The 23,884-nt window shown below is 36.4% G+C and overlaps 1 protein-coding gene across 1 annotated transcript in view; it reads right to left on the reverse strand.

Annotated features, from left to right (window-relative positions):
- TRPC4 (transient receptor potential cation channel subfamily C member 4) overlaps positions 1–23,884 on the reverse strand; it is a 166,549-nt gene that overhangs the window by 142,014 nt on the left and 651 nt on the right. The window lies entirely within an intron of this gene.

The raw sequence follows: 23,884 nt of genomic DNA on the forward strand, positions 1-23,884 counted from the left end.
GCTAATTGGCCATGGCTCCTGGGGGCTACAGTCTAGAGGCCACAAAATCACGCGCCAGTGCGGAAGTGCCTGGAACGTTAAATGTAGATGGTAGGATTCTTGATGGTCCTCATGTTTGAGTAACCCTTCTTGTATTAAGAAGAAGGAACTATATGGAGGAGGGAACTGGTTACAAACTTCCAGAGAAAGACCACAGTGAAAAAAACTGACACTCACTGGTACTTAATATGCTCTAGTATGTTCTAAGCCTTCCCACACACTTTATATACACTAGCTCATTTGATTTTTACAACAACTCCAAGAGGAAGTAATAAGTACTTTATAGAAGAGGAAACTGAAGCACTGAGAGATTAAGGCATTTCCCTAAGATCATACACCTAGGAACTGGCAGAACCAAGGTACAAACCCAGGCAGTCTGGGTTTATAAACACACTCTTTACAGTATAAACAAACAGTATAAACACACTCCTTACTCCTGCATTGTTTTGCTCTTCAGTACGAACTGAAAAGATCTCTGAAGAGTGGATGGCAGTTCTTATTAAAAGAAACAAAAAAGGAATTATGATGGATTTATAACGGGTCATTACTTTTATTGCAAAATAGTTGTGACTAAAAAAGATTTATATTGTATTTTATAGGGTACAAAGATTTTTACATTTCTTCAAATTTTACTTTGTGAATCTATAATAACAATAAAATGCTTGCGTATTTTAAAAAAATATGTAAGATTACACTTGATACTCTGAAACGAACTATAATGGCAAAGTGAGTAACAATTGTAAATATAATTTGAATATCTACACATAATATTTTACTGTTTCAAAGTGTTTTCACTTACATGAATCTTTCTAAAAATCCCGGGAGGAAGTATATCCATTTTAGAGATGAGGAAACAGGTTTAGAAGTAATGTGTCCAAATGATTTCACACATAAAGACACATAAAAGATAATTAGAATATTTCCATAAGGACATGTCTTAACAGCTAAGAGCTGTATTAACAACCTGTAAATGAGAAATGAATTATATATGATTCTTAACTGCCAAAAAATGCTCTGACAGTCTCAAACTGTTGGTACTTTATTTTTATATGGCATAGATTATTATAAATACATCATTTAAAAGATCACAGGATGTCAAATCTGGAAGGGAACACATGGATCTTCTTATTTAACCCCCTTAGAATACTCTGTGTGAAAGAATTCAGATTTCTACTGCTTTTACTGAACATGCTTTACACTATTTTTATTAACGTGGTAATGGACGCTACTGATTAGTGCTCCTTGTTCTATAAGCAGGAAGTACTGTCTCTGAGTGTGTGTTGCTTCACATGATGGATTCTGGCAATGCACATAGACTTCAGGCAACCTGTTTCCATCAATGGCAAATTGCATGTCACTTTACACAATAAAGTGAATATATCTTTACTGCTGCTACCATGTTGTATAAATGGTCTCCTCTCAATAAAGCCTTCTCTGAGGGATTTTTGAGTTAGCAATCTCTACTCCTTTAAACATGAGTCCATGATTTTCATTTCCATTTACGGTAAGGATGCCTATGTACAGAACGCCTCCAGCGGACACGAGTTTCTAGTGCCTGGTTGGAAAGAGACTCTTTTCTTGATAATATGTGACCCCTAGGTTTTGTTCTTTTGTAGGGTACGTTTTGGAAGATTGTGATTTTATAAAGTTGGGATTCTGGATAATAGTAATCTGGGTATTATCAAATATACCCAAAATTCTGAACCTATGATTTAAAATTTGCTGTCAAGAGCCTTGCGTATTATATTTCACAATGAACTTCGTGATAACAAGTCAGAAGAGCCAAATGAATGTCAACTCATCAGGACGTTTCCTAAGAGTGAAATCTTGCAGTCAAGCCCGGCAAGTAGAGTTCTTTCTGATGTCTTTAGCTATGAGAAATTCCACTCTTTAAACACTGTCTCATTGAGAAATAAAAACATTTTCCTTGAGATCAAGGTAAATGCATTCCTAAGTGGAATTGGAAAGAATCAGAAATGTCACTGAAACAGTAGGTAGAGTAAGAAGACGACAAAGCCAGAGAAGGAGTAAGTGTGTAGTCTAACACTGGGAAAATGGAAGGGAAGTTTGACAGAGAATGAATGAGGCCTTGGTTGGGTTTGATGAGTTCAGTTAGAAGCCTAATGGACATTGATCTAAATAGAAAATATGAAAAGATTCTGGAGTAGGTACTGATACAGGAAAGTGTGGGGTGAAAGGACAGCCATTTTCCAGGTCTCCTTTGAGTCCCTGGGATGCACCCCACCCAGTGAGGGTCCTTGGCTTTGCACAGGAAGGAATTCAAGAGGGAGCCATAGCAGAGTGAAGGCAGATCTATTCACAGAGATACATACTCCACAGATAGAGTGCAGGTCGTCTCAGCAGGCCAGAGAGAGTGACAGAGGGGCCAAGAGATACACATTCCACGGGCAGAACGCAGGCCATCTTCCTCAGAAGGGAGAGCGGCCCTGAGGTGTGGGGATTGCTACTTTTTGTGGGCTTGGTAACTTCATATGCTAACAAGCGGGAATATTATTCCAACACCGTGTTGGCTGGGATTCCCAGGAATTGGGCCACCACCCACTTTTTGACCTTTTATGATCAGCCTTGGAACCGTCATGGTGCCCGTGGGAGTGCCATTTACTACATCAGTACATTACAATGAGCATATAATGAAGCTCAAGGTCTACTGGAAGTCAAATCTCCCGCCATCTTGGGCCTCAAGGTCTACAGGGAGTAGGATCTCCTGCCATCTTGGTGCTAATTGCTGCGTCATTCCTTTAACGGCTGTGCCCTGCCCACTCCCCTCCTATCTCAGTACCATGCAGTATTGCTAGTATATAAGGATATCAGACAAGAATATTGCAACTCAGAGTTATCAAGTATACTTTCTTCCTCCACCTTCATCTTTGACATACTGCACTGTTGCCAATAGGAGTATTGGCAGTGTAATCTCCATGTGTTCACTTCAATTTTAGTACAGATCAAAAGGTGGCCTCTTGATATTACTGTACAGAACAAAGTAATTATTGAATCTAATTAAAGGAAAAAGACAAAATAAGCTAAAATTGGGGGGGGGGTGGTTTGCAGTTATTATTCCCCGGGGAACTGCTGGTACTTTATCAAACCTTTATTGATACCAAATATGCTCAGATATACAGTTGCAAACATGTGTACTGGGAAGTTAGAATACAAATAATGAATAATTCCTTGGACAATTATGATGACATCCATGTATCTGAAAAACTCTCCCCCTTGTTTCTGTTAATTTCTCAGGCCTGTGCATCTGACTGATGAAAACTTTTGTGTTTTGCAGTTAAAAAGAGAATTAATTGAGGCTGCATGATCATTAGAGCCAAAGGGAGGGGTCAGCAGAATGATTATAACCATTGGTCTTCCCAATTTGACCTGATGAATCAGGGAGATGGCATGTTCCTTTACCAGCATCAAGTCTAAACTTAAGCCTCCTGTGTCTTCCTTTCACACTCCACCAGGCTCGGGCCCCTTGGCCCCGGGTCCTTGTAGTGCCCCTGGCCAGCCTCTGCTGACTCGGGATCCCCAGGATGTACCAACGCGCTATTCTTCACCTTCTCGAGTCCTGACACTTTCAGTCCCTATTCCCAAAGAACTATCTAATCAAAACTCTAACCTTAGTAATGTCCATGAAAGAAACTGCAAAAAAATTGCTTAAGTCAGTTTATAGGAAAAAATGATTTCTGGGGCACTTTATAAATTCAGATGCTCTATGAAAAAGTTGCAATTATTATACGTGCCGACTTCTCTCCCTGCCCTTTCTTCATACTTGATGAAGACTAAACTGAGTCAAACACACTTCCTTCCCCCTCTGCCTCCATCTCCCCTATAGACGCAGAGCTTGTCGAATTGCTATAATAGTTCTTCCCACACCTCAAACCCTTCCTTCCTGAGGGGCCATCAAAGCTCATAATAATCTCATCTCTCTGCACAGAAGAGTGGCTGATTCTTACGCAAATGTTCCATTTGAGCATTTAGATTGGAAACATCAAAAACAGTTCCCTACATTATGGATGCTTAAAAGTGTCACACTCACTTTTCAGCCTCTGCCAGCAAAATAATCATGTTAATACAAATATTAATAATAGTAACAGTGTTGTTACTTAGACTAGTTGAAAATCAAGAATTCCATCCAATTGCACCTGAGGCATAATCAAAATCATAAAATCCTAGTATCTTTTTAAAGAAAGACACACGGGGACTATAAAACAACGTGAAACGTTACAAACTGCTTGAGGACACTTGGTTCTTTGTCCACTGTCCTACCCACATTATGGAACAGCTCTGTTCTGGACCCACTATAAAGGGACTAAATCAACTTATGTTAAGTCAACAGACATTCACTGTGTTGCCACATCCAAAGAGAAACAAACAGAAAACTCTTTTCATCCTTCCAAATGGAATCGTGATCACTTACTGCTCTCACTGGTGTCAATTCTGTTTCTGAAATAAATGACAAACTGTTTTAAAGGCGATAAAAGCGTCTATCCTACGGTGACTAACGAAAGGCTTAAGAAGCCCTTTGAAATAATACTTTGAGATCTTCAATTAAATGATGCAAATCTAGGTTTGCAAATTGTTGATTTGCAAATGTGATTTTTACTTATTTTCAAAGGAGACTCTGACAGCCTCTTGGTCATAGGAGGTCTGATTACAGACTCCTTTCAGTCTGACAGGTGCTAAAAAGTCTTGTTGCTCTCACATTTATTTCTTTTCTTCTTCGACTGCTTATTTAGAAGTACATTTGTAAGATTCTGTTCTCTTTCTTAAGAATTTAAAGGAAGAGATGAGCATAACTATGAAGGAAATAATGTTCTATGAATTCAAAGCCATGCTTCCCAATTATTATCTCAGCATTATGTTGAAAAGGTTCACTGGAGTGCCTAACATCCATGACCCTTTAAAAGGTCTTTAATGAAACTGAAATGAAAATGAAAACGTTGGCATTAATGAACTTAAAGAAGTAGCAGAATCACTACCCACCCCCGACCCCATTCCCTTAGGAAATAGCTATTGCCAAAGAGAAGAGATAGACACTGTTGTGCCTTGTGATACCGGGGGAATGTGGTTTGCAGAAGAATTGTTTTCTTAATCAAGTTGGAGTTTCAAGGGATATCAGTGTTCAATCATGTCATCTCTCCAGTTCGAAAATGGTTCTCCTCCATTCTAGACATTTGAAATATGCAATTTGAAATTCTTAATAAATTTGCATTTAATTAAAACAAACAAACAAACATTGGCAGGCTTGTCTCAGAAAATTACATTTTTGAGTCCTTGGAAGAGAAGTAAATGATGCTCAGTAGATATTTTGATCCTCAGTAGATATTTAGATGAGAAACCTGAGGACTAGAAATATTAAGTAATTTATACCAGGTTATCCAGCTAGTGAATGTGAGGGTCAAGGATTAACCTGGGGCCTCTGTCCATAAAATCTGAGGCTTTTAATCACTTTCTCCTAAACGACTAAGGTGGTTTAGCAAAATTCAAAATGACAGACATTGTGTAAGTGTGTCATTATGCTATCATTGTTTTCGAATGCTGTTAACCATAATATTCCATCAACTAGAACATTCCATCTGCCTTGGGTAATTTACTGTAAAAACAATCAGATTTGAGTCTGAAACATGATCTTTTATTAGCCAGATCATCAATAATTAATTTTCAGACACAAATTTGACCTCAAGCAGAATTTTTGCAAGCAGAAAAGAATATGCGTTTTCTTGTGTTTTGATGCCTTTGCTTTACTCGACAACTCTGGTTGACAGGTCATGTCAGTGAAAGTGCTGGGAAGACAAATCAAGTCAAAGAGAGGTTGGTTCCAGAAGAAACCACATCAATTATTTAATTCTGCCTTTTCATTGTTACCATTGTCAGGTATCTGGTCCTACAGGAAAAAGCATTTCCAGCCATTTCAGATAAAAGGCTTTAGAAACGCAATGCTTCAAATGAAGAGGATTATTAAAAATGAGAAATCTTTAATGCAGATATTATTCAAAGAAGATAAAAGAAGTGTTTGTCTTCAGATATTCATGTGTTTCCTTAAAAAGTTAAAAATAGGACCACCATATGACCTATGGGAGTAAATGTCCAAAGGAAATGAGAAGAGGATGTCAAAGTGTTATCTGAACTTCCATCATTTCCATGTTCACTGTAGCGTTATTCACCATAGTGAAGATACAGGAACAACCCAAGTGTCCATCAATGGATAAAATGGACAAAGAAGAAGATGAGAGATATATGTGTACACACACACACACACACACACACACACACACACACAATGGCATATTATTCAGCCACGAGAAAGAAAGAAATCCTACCATTTGTGGCAACATAGATGAGCCCTGAGAGCATTACACTAAGTGAAATGAGTCAGACAGAGAAAGATACACACTTAATGGTCTCACTTATAGGTGGAATCTAAAACAAAGTCAAACTCATAGAAATAGGAGAGAAGTGGCTGATAAGGGCTGGGATGTGGCAGTGGGGAAAATGAGAGGTTGCTAAAAAGGTATACACTTTCAGCTCTGCTATGGATAAAATCTGAAGATTTCCGTATAACATGGTGACTGCAGTGGGTAAAACTGTACTGTATAGTTGAAATATGCTAAGAGAGTAGAATTTAAATGTTCTCACAAAAGAAGAGGAATATGTGGGGTGGTGGATACTTCTGCTAAATGGAAGGGATCCTTTCACAACGTATACACATGTATCAAATCACCACAATGTACATTTTAAATATCTTACAATTTTATTTGTGATTATACCACAACAAAGTTGAAAAAATATTTAGACAGTTGTGAGTATAAATTTGATTGGTATATGAAAGTTAATTTCAAAGGTTAATTTTGTAAGAAAAATATTTTGATGCAATTCTTTAGACACTTTTCTATTGATACGCTGCTATGAAGTATAAAAACCTCATTCACCTAAACCATCTCTTCTCATCCTTCTCTACTTTTTCCTTCTAATGTTGATAATCATTTTAGCATTAGGTTGAATCATATGACGTAGTCATTTTTGTATAAAAAATCATCATATATAGGCAGTTTCATATGGTTCAAACTATAGTGTATTTTAGTGAAATAATATTCATAAATTTATATTCAATGTACTGTTCTTGTTTTAACTTTTACTTCCTGACTTCAATGAGCTATAAATTTACTTACACATTTTCAACTTTATAACGTTTCCAGTAGGTCCTGTCACCAAAGCTGGCCTTCTATCTTTTGTCTAAAGTTGGATTCTACAGTTGAAAATCATTGAGATTCATTTGCATTATAATAACTATATGAGTATCGATCACTACAGAGTTGAGTATTGGCCTGGGAATCTATTTTCTGCCCTATGAATCCACAGTCATTTTTAATGGAATTTTTTTGCTACTCGGTTAATGATTTCATCTAGAATCTGGAATTCAAGACAGACCCACCTACTTCTAATCACCATGAAAGCAACAATGTTATATCAGTGGCTTGAGATGATGCATTGTAAATACTTTTGAAATGATGCAAAATAAAATAAAAAACAGTTAAAACTATACTGAATTGTACCTAATGACAGGTGATTTACAGATGATCATAATAAGCATATGTTCATTTAATCAAAAATATATTAAGACAAAATTTTCTCTTATGCTACACTAGTATGTCAACAGAAATGCGAGTGGCCTAGGAGTGAGCAGATGGCTGGGGACAGCTGACTGATACCCAGCTCAGGAACACTATGACTGGAGGCAAGAGAAGAAGGCAGGAAGCTGGTTGTCAATGCTGTGAGGATCTGAATAAATCACTTATTTTTTCTATGTTTTATTTTTTTCTTTTTAAAAGAAAGTGCTATAAAGGAAAAAATGATACGTTGAATTTCATCAAAATTAAAACTTTTACTCTGCACATGATTTCATTAAGAAGCTGAAATGACAAGCTACAGACTTGGAGAAAATACTGAAAAACCACATCAGATAAATGATGAGTACATAGATATTTAAATTAACTCCAAATCTCAACCCTGAAAAGCAAAAACAAAAACACCTTAGATAATGTGCAAAATACAGGAAGAGACATTCCATGGAAGAGGACATACAGATGCCAATAAGCTCATAAAGTGATGTTTGACACCATAAGCCATTGGAGAAATGCAAATTAATGCTACCATAGATATCACTACCAGAAGAATGGCTGAAATGGCTGAAATGAAAAACAGTAATGACATTGAGGCAAGGATGTTAATTTCTCCCACGTTTCCACATCCTTGTGTGGTAAGAATGTGGAGAAACTGGACAATTCATACATTGCTGCTCCGAGTGTAAAGTGGGACAGTCACTCTGAAAAATAGTTTAGTAGTTTCTTAAAAAGATAAAACATGCAACTATAATTTGACTCAACAATTACACTCTGGGCATGTATCCCAAATAGATGAAGACTCATGTTCACGGAGAAATCTGTACACACATGTTTAGAGCAGTGTTACTGGTGATGGCAAAAACCTGAAAAAACCCAGATGTCCTTCGGTGGGTGAATGGTTAAACAACGTGTGGTTCATCCACACTATGGGACATTGCTCATCGATAAAAAGGAACAAATTACTGATGGACACAATAACACGGATGCATCTCAACAGCATTATACTGTGTGAAAGAAGCCAAGATCAAAATGTCAAATACTGTATGGTTTCAGCTATATTACACTCTCAAAAATGACAAAATTATAGTGATGGGAAATAAATTAATGGTTCCTAGTGGTTAGAGATGGTGTCTTTCAAAACACACACACACACACACCACATGTTTAAACATAAATCAAGGGGCAGATCTTGGAACAATCCTGTTTAAAATACACTTGAAAAGAGTATGAAAGATAAAGTTTTGGTGACCCTTCCTGAAAGTGACATTGATAACTATGGATAATAAATAAAAAGTAAGGAATAAGGACACTGTGTTTTCCTAGACATGGTACAAGTGGATTTAAATCCAGTCCTTCAAAAGTTAATACCTTTAGCAAGTGCTATAAAACCAAGAAAGGCTTTTGGAAATGGGATGTCATATGCTCTAAGGCTGACAGACAAAACCAAAGGTTGCTCAGTGGCTCACGTGGGCACTTTGAGAAAATGCTTCAAATTTCAAACTTGCATTATAATTGTTAAGAAACTTGGTTGTGGAATTTGTCAGGTTTGGGTTTAATTCAGGGCTATACTACATAATAATTAGGTGACATGGGAAAGCTATTTAACCATTCTAAGCCTTTATTTTCCTCGTCTGAAAAATGGGGTTGATGATTACTGTCATGAGGCTGATAAGACAAGATCATGTAGGCAAACCAATCAGCTTAGGAGCCGCCATGACTAATCACTCATTAAATGTTAGCTCATGTTACATTGCTACCATTTTCAGAAAAAAAAAGTTGGAAAATTTCATTCTAGCCACCGTCAGAGCACCTTAAACTTCCCATACTCTGAGCTGTTGAAGTCCCAGAATCTTGGAAAGCCAACTAATTACTTAGCATGATAACTGTGTATTCAGGGGCTTGCAATGTGACTGTAAGCTCCATCGTGATATTACAAAGCAAAGGACTAGAAGATCTGAGGAATACATATACTCGGTGTGAGACTCTTTACAAAACACAGAAATTGAACTCAACAGGGTTAAAGTTTCAGCTACTTAATGGCACAAAGAGGATTTCAGTCCTGAGGCTTTGCAATTAGGCTGTGGCAGAATTATGTCTTGAAAGTGATGTTTGTAAAAAAAATATGTACAGCATAAATTTTTTTGGCCATCAAGAAACTTCAGTAGAAAAATTTGTAATATACAAACTGCAGTCATGACAGCATCCTTGGAGCATCACGGCTGACAGAAAAAGCAGACAAGGAAGGAGCAGAGATGGGCGTGTATAAAGCGGGGAGGAATTCAAGTTCCTGACTTCTCCCTTTGTCTGCACTATTCTTGTTGCCTGTAAGAGCAGAAGGTCTCACCAGAGGGCATGTCATAGCATACAGAGAAGGATGGGCCTTGAAGTCTTTACTAAGAAGACCAGAAACAGAGAATGGGCCCCTCCAATTCTATACCCTGCCCTCTGTTCCATCATCTGGGGAAAAGCAGAGCCAGTTAAGAGATCACTGAGAGGCTACTGAAGTCATTATCCAAGAAAGCCTTCAGATCTGTGAGGTGGTGTACTGATAAAAGTGGCGTGATGGCCTTCCAGCAAATCTACATGATGTGTAGAGAAGAAAGAAAGTGGTACTCAGGTCACAAAGAATTGAAGACGAAAGTATTTGCTTTTTTACAGGTCTGTGGAGTAGAAATGAAGTCGCTCTCTGATTCAGGTTAGAGAGAACCCAAATATCTGCTCTTTCCACAAGGACTGTCTTGGGCAAAGGTTATATAACCCCAAAGTCCTCCAGATGGCACCCCACAACTTTTGGGGAAGCCTGGCTATCTCCCTCCGGATATGCCAGGAAACTGACTGAAGTCCTAGCACAGCCCACCCTGTGGGCCTGAATTCCTGCAGGTAGATGAAATCTGCGGGCTTCCGGGGTTGAATACTGGGTGTGTAGCTACGGAGGCTCATGTCCTGAGCAGGAAGGTAGCCCAGTGGGGAAGTGAGATCCTGGATCTTCATGCCTTTCAGCCTGTCCATGGCATTGTCCCAGCTGATATGAAAACTGTGTTCCATCCACACCATGCAATACTACTAAGGATAAAAAAGAACAAGCTCGCTATACACACACAACTTGGATGAATCTCAGTCTTGGATGAATCTTGGTTGGTGGCCAACATGTTCCACGGGAAGGAAAGTCTGGCTTTAGGATGGGTTCTCCTGATGCTCGGAGATGGCACCCTTGTTGCTGACTATGAGATGAACTCTTTTCCAGGTGTTCAGGACCATGGACACAACCATGGCATAAGACTGTGGGCTGAGGGACAGGTTAGGAATGTCAGCCCAAAAGACAAATGTGCGTCTCACTTCTGGGACACAGCCAACCAGCATCCAGTATAGAATTTAATCTAGCTCCTCATTCTTTTCTGAGCAAACATAAATGATCCTTTCCCCAGACCATCTAATAAAATCCTATTTTATTTAAAGCCAATTATTAAGCTGGAAGGGGCTGTGGAAAAAAACTTAAGCTTTTCCAGCCATAGAAAGTTCAGTCCTGACAACTTCTCACTTGTCAGGCTGGAGCTGAGACCACTCTGTGTTGGGACTCAGTGTTGAGTCTGTACACTGTGTATTAGGAAGACAGCCCACCCTCATCCACTCCAGAATCCCTTTTGCACAGAATAAAACTACAATGTGTATATATTTTTTTAAAAGACAATAACACACATCTCAGGGTAAGCAAGGTCTGATCTGGACCATATGAACACAACCAGCAGATATATTAATCATATGCTGCAATGATACTGATGGTAAATTCAGAGATGAGTTTCCACAGGTAGGTTTGAATGATGTCTTAAGTTATATGATCTGGTGTCCTATGGTGTTGGTACATCTGCAGAACATCTCCAAGAAAATATATTCTATCAGGCCTTAAGGCAATTTTAGCAACAACAGTTATAAATGTAACACTAACAGCAGTGAGCAATGACATTCTCCCACCCTTGTATAATGGACTTCAGATGGGAGAAGTAAAGATTACTCAGGAAACCACAGGCCTGAAAAAAACCTCACCTCAGTAACAAAGAGGTCAAATTGCTACTGCATTATATTGCTTCTCCTTTTTGTTCAGTTAACAGTGTGTTTGTTATTCAATAAGAAAGAGCTATTAGTTGGAACTTAATTACAACTGATTTGAGCCACATTAATATGGTTTTATTTAGAATTTTTTCTTTTATACAAAATAACTTTAAAATGGTCGTTTAGTATCTAAGGTCAAAGTCTTGGTAATTTTGCAATAATGTTACTTCTGAGCTAACAACAACAACAAAAGAATTCAGGTTAAAGATTCCAAGACTCCTTTGCAATAGCTGTATTCATCCCTCTGTGGGTACAATTATGCATCTGCACTATACTATTCTTTTAAACATTTTGACAAAATTTTTCAGCATTAAGTTAAAAATATGAAAGAAGTACTGCTTCTATGACTGAATGGCATGTAATGAACTAACATCCCTTCTAACATTTAGAAAAGCTGGGTAAATATAAACAAACAAGCAAACAAACCTCTGCCTAAAGAAGAGTTGCAGAGATAACTAGGACTTGAGCAGCCAAGATCTCATTAGAGAGAAACCACAGAGAGATGGTTTGACCTTCCACAAACCACGTTTCCCCTCAAGGCATCTGCCAACGCAAATACAAAGTTCTCATGTCCTGGTAAGGAGGGAGACAGATGGAAGTGTGTCTCACACTCAGCAGCTCGTTTTGAAAAGCATTTGTTAAAATCTTAAGCTTTGTAGGAAAATAAGCGAGGCACTTAGCAGAAAGCTGCTGAAATTCAGAGCAGGGTATTCATCAATCTCACAAAAATGCAGAGACTGAATTCCTTATTTGGGAACCTGCAAGGAGAAGTGGTCTTATTTAACTGTCAAAGTTCCCAGACCCTGGGATCCTATAATGTATCAATGAGGTCAACCAGGGGTTCATAGGGACTTGCAAAATCTGAAAATTAGCTTCCCATGAGCTCAGGTTACGACTGGACTAAGATGTTTGCTCCATCTTATCTGCCTGCCAGACCACAGAGTGTATCCTCAAGAATTCAACAATTGTTGATAAATGTTTTTCACCTTTAAATAAAAATGTATGTGGCATTCTAAGAAAAAATTAAGAACATCCAGTCAACACATGACCCTGTAATTGGAGTTATCACAATCAATCTTTAAATGTGTTATTCAACAATATTCAGAAATTAGATGGAAAAACAGAAAATTTTATGAGGCGGTCTAAAATGTATGAAAAATAATTAAAATACTGAAAGCAAAAAAATGCAGTATTGAAATTAACAACTTAATAAGTGACTTTAGCAGCAAGTAGGACATGATGAGAAAAAAAAAGGATTCATGGATGGGAAGATAAAGCTATTAAAATTGTCCAGATTACAGCACAGAAAGCAAAAATGTATGGAAATACATTAAAAGGAAAATTAAAAGAAGACAAGAAATATGGCACAAACCAAAAAGGAAAAAAAGTGTAATTGAAGGCGTTTGGGAGGGAAACGTAGGTGCAATACTACCCCTGAAGGGATAATGACCAATAATTTTACACAAGTGATGAAAGATATCAAGCCATATTTAAGAAATGTTTCAATAAGCAAGTCTAACTGTATAGCACAGGGAATTACACTCAACATTTGGTAGCAACCTATAATGAAGAAGAATATGAAAGGGAATATATGTATGTACACATCTGACTGAAACATTATGCTGTACACCAGAAATTGATACAACACTGTAAACTGACTAGACTTCAATGAAAAATAAGAAAATTAAAAAAAAAAGAAATATTCCAAATGCCAAGCAGCAGAAATCCAAAGAGATCACTTTGGTACATTATTGTAAAACTACTGAAAATAAAAGATTAAAAGGAAACATAAAAGCAACCAAAAATACAGACCACATTGCTCTCAGTGGAGCCACAATCAGACTGACGGTTGAGGTTTCAGCAGAAATGGTGCAAGTCAAAAGTCAACTGGGTGGCATAAAGTGCAGAAAGAAAATAAATTCTAATCTGGAATACTCTAACCAATTAAAAAAGCTTTAAAAGTGAGATCCAGAATAAGAACATTTTCAATCAAACAAAAGCTGAGAAAATGTTTTGCCAACATACTAACATGAAACATGAGGAAGAGAATCCTTGGCTACCCACAGAGGCATGGAGGTACAAAGGAGCAAAGGGTATCTAAAGACAGCAGGGGTAGTATCTGCAATTATAAAAAGGGAAAAGAAAACTGAAATAAAAAAATAAAACCGGTTTATAATTGTTCTTGAAAAAAAATTAATTTATTCAGCTCAGCCCACACCCCCACCAAATGCATGTAGGTCAACATGTATAAAATTTTATTTTTTAAAAAGATCCCCCAAATTTATTTCCACCTACTTCTATGGTAAGAAGTAAAGACAGTAGCTTATCAATAGCTCATCAATAATCAGATAAATATTTTGTATTGGTTGGTCTTAAATTTATATTTCAAATAAATAGCAAGAAATTTCAAAGCCCTGCTAAGAATTTCAAGAAGATAAATGGAAGACTAGGAATAGACTTACCATATGACCTAGTAATCCTACTCCTGGGCATATATCCAGAAGGAACCCTACGTCTAAAAGACGCCTGCACCCCAGTGTTCAAAGCAGCACTATTTACAATAGCCAAGACATAGAAACAACCTAAATGTCCATCAACAGATGACTGGATAAAGAAGTTGTGGTATATTTATACAGTGGAATACTATTCAGCCATAAAACCCGACAACATAATGCCATTTGCAGCAACATGGATGTTCCTAGAGAATGTCATTCTAAGTGAAGTAAACCAGAAAGAGAAAGAAAAACACCATATGATATTGTTCATATGTGGAATCTAAAAAAAAAAAAAAAAAGACAAATGAACTTAAATATAAACCAGAAACAGACTCAGTGACATAGAATACAAACTTGTGGTTGCCAGAGGGTAGAGGAGTGGGAAGGGACAGACTGGGAGTTCAAAATTTGTAGATACTGACAGGTATATATAGAATAGATAAATAAGTTTATACTACATAGCACAGGGAAATATATACAAGATCTTGTGGTAGCTCAAAGTGAAAAAGAATGTGACAATGAATATATGTATGTTCATGCATGACTGAAAATTTTGCTCTACACTAGAAATTGACACAACATTGTAAACTGACTACAACTCAATAAAATAAAATAAAAAAAAGAAGACACATGGAAAGTATTTGTTGCATGAATTAAAATTAAAAGGTTAATTCTTTTTAAAATGAATGATTGGCTATGATTAATAAATTAGTAGTATATCTTTAGTATTTTGCTATTTCAGACATTTAAAATATTCATATAGAGTTTTATAGTGAATTCATATAGTGTTTATCCTTGTGATTGTTGTCAGCATTCATCTTAGTGCAAAACACAAAAATGGCTAGAAATTCCAGAACCAGCCATGTAATGATTTTCCTCTCATAATGCAGCAGAGAGTATAATGGATCATTCTTAAACACAGTAGTTTACGTTAATTGTACAACTTGCTTGTACAACAAGAAAGAATATAATGATATGAAGTCTCCTTTCTTAAAATCCTTCATACAAGCCCTTTTGATATGAAATTTTCTTAAATATATTGGAAAGAAACTTTATGTCTAACCTAAAGAAAAGAAACTGGTAATAGTATTTTATCAAAGGTCATATCAACAGACGTTGCAATTAAATTTTAACATGAACGCAAAATCTTACCACAATTTTATAAATGTTCAGAGAAATCAATGTTCATCATACTTGCCGTCTACCTATGGAAGTACCCTGATCTGGTAGAGGCCGCAGGGAATGTGGGTTCCAATATGGCCAGTCCTCTGTCATAAGCCTCCAGTCTACGTGGGAGCAGCCTTAAACACTGGACCAATAGACAACTGAAAATGCTCATCTGCAGATACAAGGACTGAGGGCGTGCAAGCAGTAGGTAGTACTGAACACTGCACTGGAATTAGACCAAAGGGTAAATGAAACTCTTTGAGCAGTCACTGGGTTTGTTATACCTGCATATCCATTTCATCATGATTAAAATCAAAATAAATTCTGGCAGACTCTGAAACACTCCTAAAAGCTATTGAATACCGATACGTATTATGAGTAGAGATTATCTGTAATCATATTAAACATATGACACATAATCCTTGTATATTTTTATAGATGAGAAAATCTTGACTCTTAAAACTATTGTGAGTGGCCCAGCTTTCAAATAGCTTTCTTTACATGAACGGAAATGAACTGAGGTTATATGTTTCGAACATATCCTGGGTTATTCAACAATAGATCCTTCCCTTTAAAATACTCAATTTGTTTACTTCTTAATCAAATTGTCTCCTACCTCTATTTTATTTTGTAGCGATCTATGTTCAAAAATAAATCAGAGGCTAAAATATTGCAATATAAAGCAAATCTTATACATTCTGCGTTGTCAAAAATTATTACCATTGACCATTAATCTAAAAAAGAGGCAGTTTCTAAGATTTCATTGTACCCAATATTTCAACAATAGCAGTGTAATAACTAGAAAGAAAGTATTTAAGTAGGCTGGAAAGTTATGCTTTAAGCTCTGGTTTTAGTGGTTCACTGCTAAGTACAACAGAATAGAACCCGGTTTTTGTGCTTCAGGTTAAAGTTGTTGCTACTTTATATGCTGGAAAAAAGTCTTTATCATAAGAACTATTATGATGAAATGTTTTTTCATTAAGCCTTTTTTATTCGTGAAAGGGCAAAATCATTTGCTGGTTCACTTTGTTCCAAGAACGTGCTGAAGTACTAAATAGAAATACGCTGTTCGGTTCTCTAAGTAGCTTGCCTATTACAAATCAAAATGTTAAGCTGTGAGGTTAAAATGAACCAGATAAGCAAATAAGTCTTTTCCCTCTGCCAACGTTTTCTTTTTATACAGCACATACAGAGAGACATATCTTTTTTTTTAGATACAAAGCTATTTAATATCCTATAGAGCATAATAACCCTAACATTTGAGTGTTCTATAAAAATATTGCTTTCTTTTTAATTATCAAGGCTCTCAGAGGCGTAGAGGTAGGCACTTGATTATATCACACGACGATTCTCAGAAGATAAAAACTTCTGGTAAAGACTGGGTAATACTAGGAATGTAGTTCCCCAAAAATCCTGTTTTAAAAAGATGAATATAGCTTGGTCCAGTCCTTTTTTTGTTCGCCATATTTAAGACTAGGAGGTGGATGCCCTCTTTCTAGTTGTTAGATACATTCTCAGCTGTAGACAAAAGAGCTTTCTCGAAAACAATCCCAGGATATACTGAGAACTCCTAGAATGGGTCCATCTGTCTCAGACTGTCTTGAGCCAAAGTTTTTTATGCCCCAAAGCAAAGGGTAAGGGGGTGAGGATTCCAAGTCACTACACCCCTAGTTCTGAAACTGGCTTCTTCTCTTAGGTTTGCGTCTTTGGTTCAAAGGGGGATGACAACATGTGGATGCATCACCGTAAGTCTGTCAAGACCATGGAAAACAGCTGATCTCCCAGCGTAAGTCACCTTTGAACTATAATTCAATGACATCTAAGTACAAAAGGAAAGTATCCTCTTTAAGGGTGTCAATAATGCCATTTAAAGTTAATATAAATTTAATTGGAAATTCTAAGTCCTACTCTTAAAGGAAACAATAATTTGAGGCAAAATGGATGCATTTGGATTTCTTCCAACACGACCCAATGTTATTTTTTTTTTAATTCCAAGTATAGACTCTATTTATTTTAGCATGACTTGTGTTATTTCCTTAATGAGTTCTCCATTTCCAGGAGAAGAGGACAATAAAACAGCCAAACATCGACAAGATAATATGCGACACCAGGACACGCTAAGAGGTTTTTGAGAATCCTTTGTTTGAAATCTTAAACAAAAAGATAACATGTGCCCCTCTGTATTCGCAGCATCTAGAAGAGTTACTCGTATGCTTTACATAAGTCCTTCAGAAAGCATTCCACATGTGTGTATGTATTACATATATTATATATTTCAAAAAAATCACTTAGTAAGATTTGAGAGTCTTGCTTAAAAAAAACTTTTGACTTTGATGACCTTCCAAGTCGTTCATTACATATCTAATTATTCTACAGGGACACTAATACACTGGCAAATAACTTCTGTTGTCTTTTAGGGGCTATGCTATGCTCTTTGCTAACAATTTTTATGTCACTGTCTCTGATCATTATTACTCTGCAGGCAGTACTGTAAGAACCCTTCCACGAGAGCTGTCTCCCATTCTTTATCTTTCTTTATTACTTATATGGCATTATATATTGCTCTATGTGTATGTTTATACACACACACACATATACAGTATATACAGATGGGCATACATATGTATACTTTATGTTTAATTAAAGAATTTAAATGCAGGTTTTAAGTGCTAGTATATATTCAAATGTAGATACATATAGATATATATATATATATAGATATGTAATTAAACAAGGTCCAAAATTGCTTGTCAAGCTACAACTACCACAGAAGAGGATTCATTTAAAGCATAGCCTTCAATGTGATCTGAGGGGTGGGCACCTTCACTGGACTGGTCGTGAAAGAGATCCTTACGTAAGATGATCGCCAGCCTGTCACAAACAGTAGGGGTGACTGTATATAAAGCAGGATGGATCCTCCATCCTCCACTCAAGGTACACTATGTTCCTGCCTGTCCTCTCATCCCTCCATCACATTCTTGGGGATTCACTATTGGGGTGTTACCAGTTCTTTGAAAGAACAGCATATTAAAATACAGAGGCTGAGCACAGTAGCTGACAACAGACCCATCACCCATGCATTCATTTATTCCATTCACTCCTTCAATAAGCCTGTGTTGACCACTAATAACCCTAATTCTATGAAAGTGAAAATTACAATGCAATGAGCTATGAACTATAAGCCTGGTGCACAGGATCTTAAGCTTCCTCAACGGTGTTATTTCTCCACTATTCTTTAGAGGTAAAAGATACTAGAAGTGTAGCAGAGTATCTGAACACTGGTCATAAACCCTCATTTGTAACAATTTTACTCTCAATGAAGTAGAATAAAAAGACTATAAAATCTCCCAAACCCTCCAAAAGCAAAAGCTCATGTCATCCCACAACAGGACATCAGATACTATTTAGCCACGAATTCTCAGCTTAGATTACCGAATGTAATCACTCAAACGTCTCTGGCTTTCTTCGGTTCAGTACGTATTCCTGAGAAACACTTGTTCTAGCCACACTTCTCATGATGTAATAGAAAAAAACTGCCCTTTCAGAATTCCAGTACAGCACCACTTAAACTAAAGCACATTAATAATTGGTTATATAAGTCCGGTGAAGACGAGAATTATGGAGTAACTAGGTGACTGGACGTTATATCCATTAAATGACGGCAGGTTATATTTATAACACAGGAAATAATATGGTACGCACTGTATCGCATAAGCACAATGTTATTATTATAATGGCTTCAGTCGATAAACAGGCTCACAATTCAGTCAACTTAGGAATTAGAAAACTGTGAAATAAATTGAGTATGCTTACTTACAAACACATAATACTTATGACAATCTAATTCAGTTAAAAACACATTCTTTGAGAACCCTCTGGGTTTCTTAAAGGAGTCTGCGTCTAGTTCAGGAGACAGACCTCTACCCATCTGCAATGCAGAACATAACAAGGATTGGCTTGTATTTATACTTGCGACACCTGGAGACATAAAGGAAACTTTCAAGGAGACAGTGAAATTGAGCTAGGCTTTGGTGCTTGGAGAACATTTTGAGGAAGCAATAAGGTAAAAGTTATTCTGCACAGAGGGAGCTTTGCCAGAAAATGCAAAGATGAAGAGCTAATTTGTGTCTCATTCATCTATTTCTTCAATGATTCATTTACTAATACTCAACAAACAGCTCCTGAATGGATACCACTTCAATGCTAATTTTTTGTAATGGTATTACATATATTCCAAAAAGTCATTTCCTCAACTTCAATGTCAATAGGTTTTTGGACATAAGCACATCAGTTTTCAATGCAGGTGTATGTTTAAAACAAAAAAACCCATGCACATTTGTTAAAATGTGCCACCAGCTGACAGATGTCTTTGGGCTATATGAAGTAGTGCTCCCTCATTAAATATCAAGGGACATTCAAAATAATTAGGCAATTAAAATTAAGACAAAAACAGCTTGTCTAGAAATTTCTCATGACATTGATAAGATGCAAGAGAAACCTAACAGGTCTTAACATGACTGTGTTTTGTGTAAACCAAGACATGTTATCAACAGCCTATAGATGTTCTAAAGTTTTGAATGACAATTTTTTATGTAGTAATTATGATCTCCTGACTATTAAAAAATGTGCTACCTTGAATTTTACTCATGAAAATAAACCTTGTTCCTCCCCGTCTATATGACACGTAGAGTTGGGAGTAAGAAAGGAAATAATTCCGAGAACGACTTGCTTGAGCTGAGCAGCGCATCTTCTGCTCTGCTCAGAACTGATGAAGTTTTCCTGAACAGAGTATTGTTTCAAATTCTAGCCTCCTAAAGGGGTTGTTTACGTCCTGTGTTACAACATTTGAAAAATTAAAGAAATAAATAGCTGTAAGAATCCGATGAATTTCTGGATTTTGTTCAGATACTACATATTTTGTTTTAGAAACCGTGAGAATCAAGTCAAAGGAGTCTGGGCTACAGAATCAAGTAGACATGGGTTCAAATCCTGACTCGACCACCAAACAGCTTTGTGGTTTTGGTTTTTGTTTTTGTTTTAGTCATTTAGTCTTTTCAGCTCCTTTAAAAGATGGTAATAATACTTCAGTGTTAAGGTAGCTGTGAAGATAAACAGGAGAAAAAAAATATTTTAAGTTCTTAGCCTGGTTCCTGGCAGACACCAAGTACCCATAAATATTAACCCCACCCCCATTTTCCTCCTTTTCTTTTTTCATAATAGTTCCAGTTTCCCTGTCTTAAGGAAATCTTACCCTTGATAATATTTGTCAAGGAAATTACTTATGGTAAATTTTTCAACACATTTCAAAAATGTAACAGCAAACTACAGGCAGGCAGAGTATAATGAATGTATATCTGATTCATTACACTTCACTTGCCAGTTCTCAAAAAGAATGCAGTGTGCTAGATAAAGCTATCAAGGCGTATTTTTAAATTAATGTTTTAATTAACATTTCTAATTTTTATGCGTAAAACTGTGCCCGCGTGTCATCTGTTGCTTCTCACAGAGTTGTTACTCTAGGACACTGCTGTATTTCAAAGGAAACATTTCTTAAAGGATCAACAAAATATATACTCATGTTAATGGGGAGCATCCACAGTCTAGTTACAAGAGAAGATCAAGTACTGAAACTATTCTCTCTGTTTCATTTCCTATTTAAGTGAAACTGAACTTTCAGAAGAATTGTTGAGATTTAAAAAAAAAAAACCTTAAGTATATCATCTCATTTATTGAATAGTTCATGGAACTGTGTAGTTTTAAATGGGTATATTTTCAGTGCATGTGTCTTTAATTTTGTTTCCCAAATGAATGGCTTCTTTTCCTACGTGTATTTTTTTCATCATAGCATTATTTTGGTAGTACTCATGTTCTCAGAGATCAGGTCTCTATTTGTGCTGATTAAAAAGATATAGCCGTGGTCTGACATCCCTGATGAAAATATTCTCAAATCTCTTAAAATAGTGAGGTCTTGACGCATCTGGGAAGATTAGAACTAGAAGACATAAGAGGGAGGATGTTCGAAAGCAATTTTTCATCACAGCTAGCTAGCAAATGTCCAATTTAATTGGGTTGAATTAACCAGATTTAATGTCTATTTGGTGTGAGTGTGTTTGGGGGGAGGGGAGTGATAAAGCACAACTTAAGCTAAAAGACAAGGTTTTTATTTTGAGTTGTCCCTCAACATCATTTTCAATAAGAATCAAAATGCTTGTTGTGGGTTTTCCATAGATGTTAAGGAGGTAACACTGGTTTCAGTTTAACCCAGACAACACAGAAGTAAAGACGCACACTAGACTCTGATCTCATAAAATGCTCAACAAATATGATTTTGAAAAAAGGAAATTTAATACTTTATTATATTGCCTTCACCTAGCTTGTTTTTAAAAATAAAACAATTCTGTTTTCATAAGAAAATATTCAGTCCAGAGTTTTATTCTCCTAGCTAATTTTAATGTTCAGCATTTCTTCTACATCTTTATTTCCAAAATCCTTTCTCTCTTTGAGCACTGATACTCACATATTAACTACTGAACAAATGTGTGCATATCTTTATTTTTGTTGCAATATATGAATGAATTAGAAAAGGTAGATTATTTTAGCTTTCAGTTGCTAGATACAATATGGATAACCTGAATTGCCATAAGTTATCCTGGCAATTAAACCTGCAGTCATAAAATTCTGACACTATTTTCAACAATAAATTTGTGAAAGTATTTTTAATTCAGTAGGGTTAATCAGCACATCCTAAAGGTTATTATTATACTTCAATAGAAATGTATCATGTTTATAACAGAATTTAAGTTTAAAAGTAAAATGTGTGATCTGAATAAGATTCAAAGTTCTTCCAAATCAGAAGGAACAAAAGCAATGTTTCTGGCAATTTTCCTACTTATGTAAAGTATACATTAATAAAGGTTATCTTATGTGGAAAGTTATTTGAGCTCTTATATTTTAATAACCAGAGTGGCTATAAAATTCACATAGAACTTTCATTTTCTCATGGTTTTCTCATTGCATTTTGAGCTTGACTTTCCAGGAATAACTGCCACAGAAAAATAAATCATGTAAAAATTACAAAATTTTAAAGTTTATAGATAATGGACATCAATTCCACCATTTGTATCTTTGAGAATGACCATTAAGCAAGTAAATGGAGACTCATGTTATTTTTCAAGATCAGAGATTTTCAGAGTATTAATATTTAACAGATTTTTCTAAAGAGACACGTTTCTTATACCTGTTGAGCTTAGATCTTTTATGCTTTGATAAAAGCCCATGTTTCTTTAAGTTCTTACTTAAGTGGAAGAATGTTTCTAAATTTGCAATGACAAATCTCCCTACGCCTTAAACAGTTTTTCTTTCTACCTCACTATATACTTATTCCCTCAGTGAATATTAAACACTACTTATGTATCAATTTCATTAACCTGTGGGTATTTCTCTTTGTAACTTTCTTGGCATAAATCTATTGGCTCTTCACTCTACAACAGCAAGCTTAGCAGAGCAGCTGAGCTCTGTGAAGGCTCTCCAGCTCTGTGGTCTCTTATTCACAAATGATACAAGTGCTTTCTTTTTTTCTACCTGTGCTGACTCTCCATTAATTCAAGACATTTGCATGAAATGCTTTGACAAAGCCAATTTAACCTCTACTATATGTTGCTTTGCATTAATGACATTAATTCATAAATAGTTTTTAAAGAGCTTCTTTAACAATATCTACTGAATTTAGATACTAACATTCGAATTATTAGGTATCCCTGTATCTTATTAATTTTTTGCCTTCAATACATAAAGGAGGGGTGTTTCTTGTCTACTGTCCAGGTGAATAGAAGTAGGCATTACAAATGCAAGTTTAAACAGCCAACCAGAACACAGTGAGGACGATTTCGGTGTTTTCACATATCCACCCACTCTTACTCTCGCTAATTCAGTTTTTCTTAATAAAAAAAAAAAAAAACTCGTTACCCTATTTTCTTAAAGAATTTGTAATATATTTTGTGCAGTAATTACTATGATAGAAATCCAGAAATTATATGAGACCTGATTTTTTTTTTAAGTTTTACAAGTCTGTTCTAAATTTCCTTTTCATAAAACAAGTAAACCTTGTTTCTGCCTCCTTGCACTCCTTTGGCTTGGTGCTTACTTGCTAAGCAACCTGCTGCATTTTATAGCTGTGGATCTTAATTGGAAAGGGCCCCCCTAAGACACCATGTGAACAGGGATACGCCAAAAGTGGATACAGCATGGTGACCCAGACGAGACACGGAGGTCCCTTTCCGCAGTTTGTCCCACCCTCCTTCCCCTTCGGGTATTCTCTGGTTATCTCATCACAAAAGACAGCTGAGTTCACAGCTGGAACAACAAGTTGTGCTGCGAACGCCAGTGATTCAGCCAAGCCGCCAAGAGGGTCACTGGCTTAATGGGAATTTCAGTTGCCAAGCG

This window comes from Vicugna pacos, chromosome 14 (assembly GCF_048564905.1).
Source record: "Vicugna pacos chromosome 14, VicPac4, whole genome shotgun sequence".
Classification (NCBI taxonomy): Eukaryota; Metazoa; Chordata; class Mammalia; order Artiodactyla; family Camelidae; genus Vicugna; species Vicugna pacos.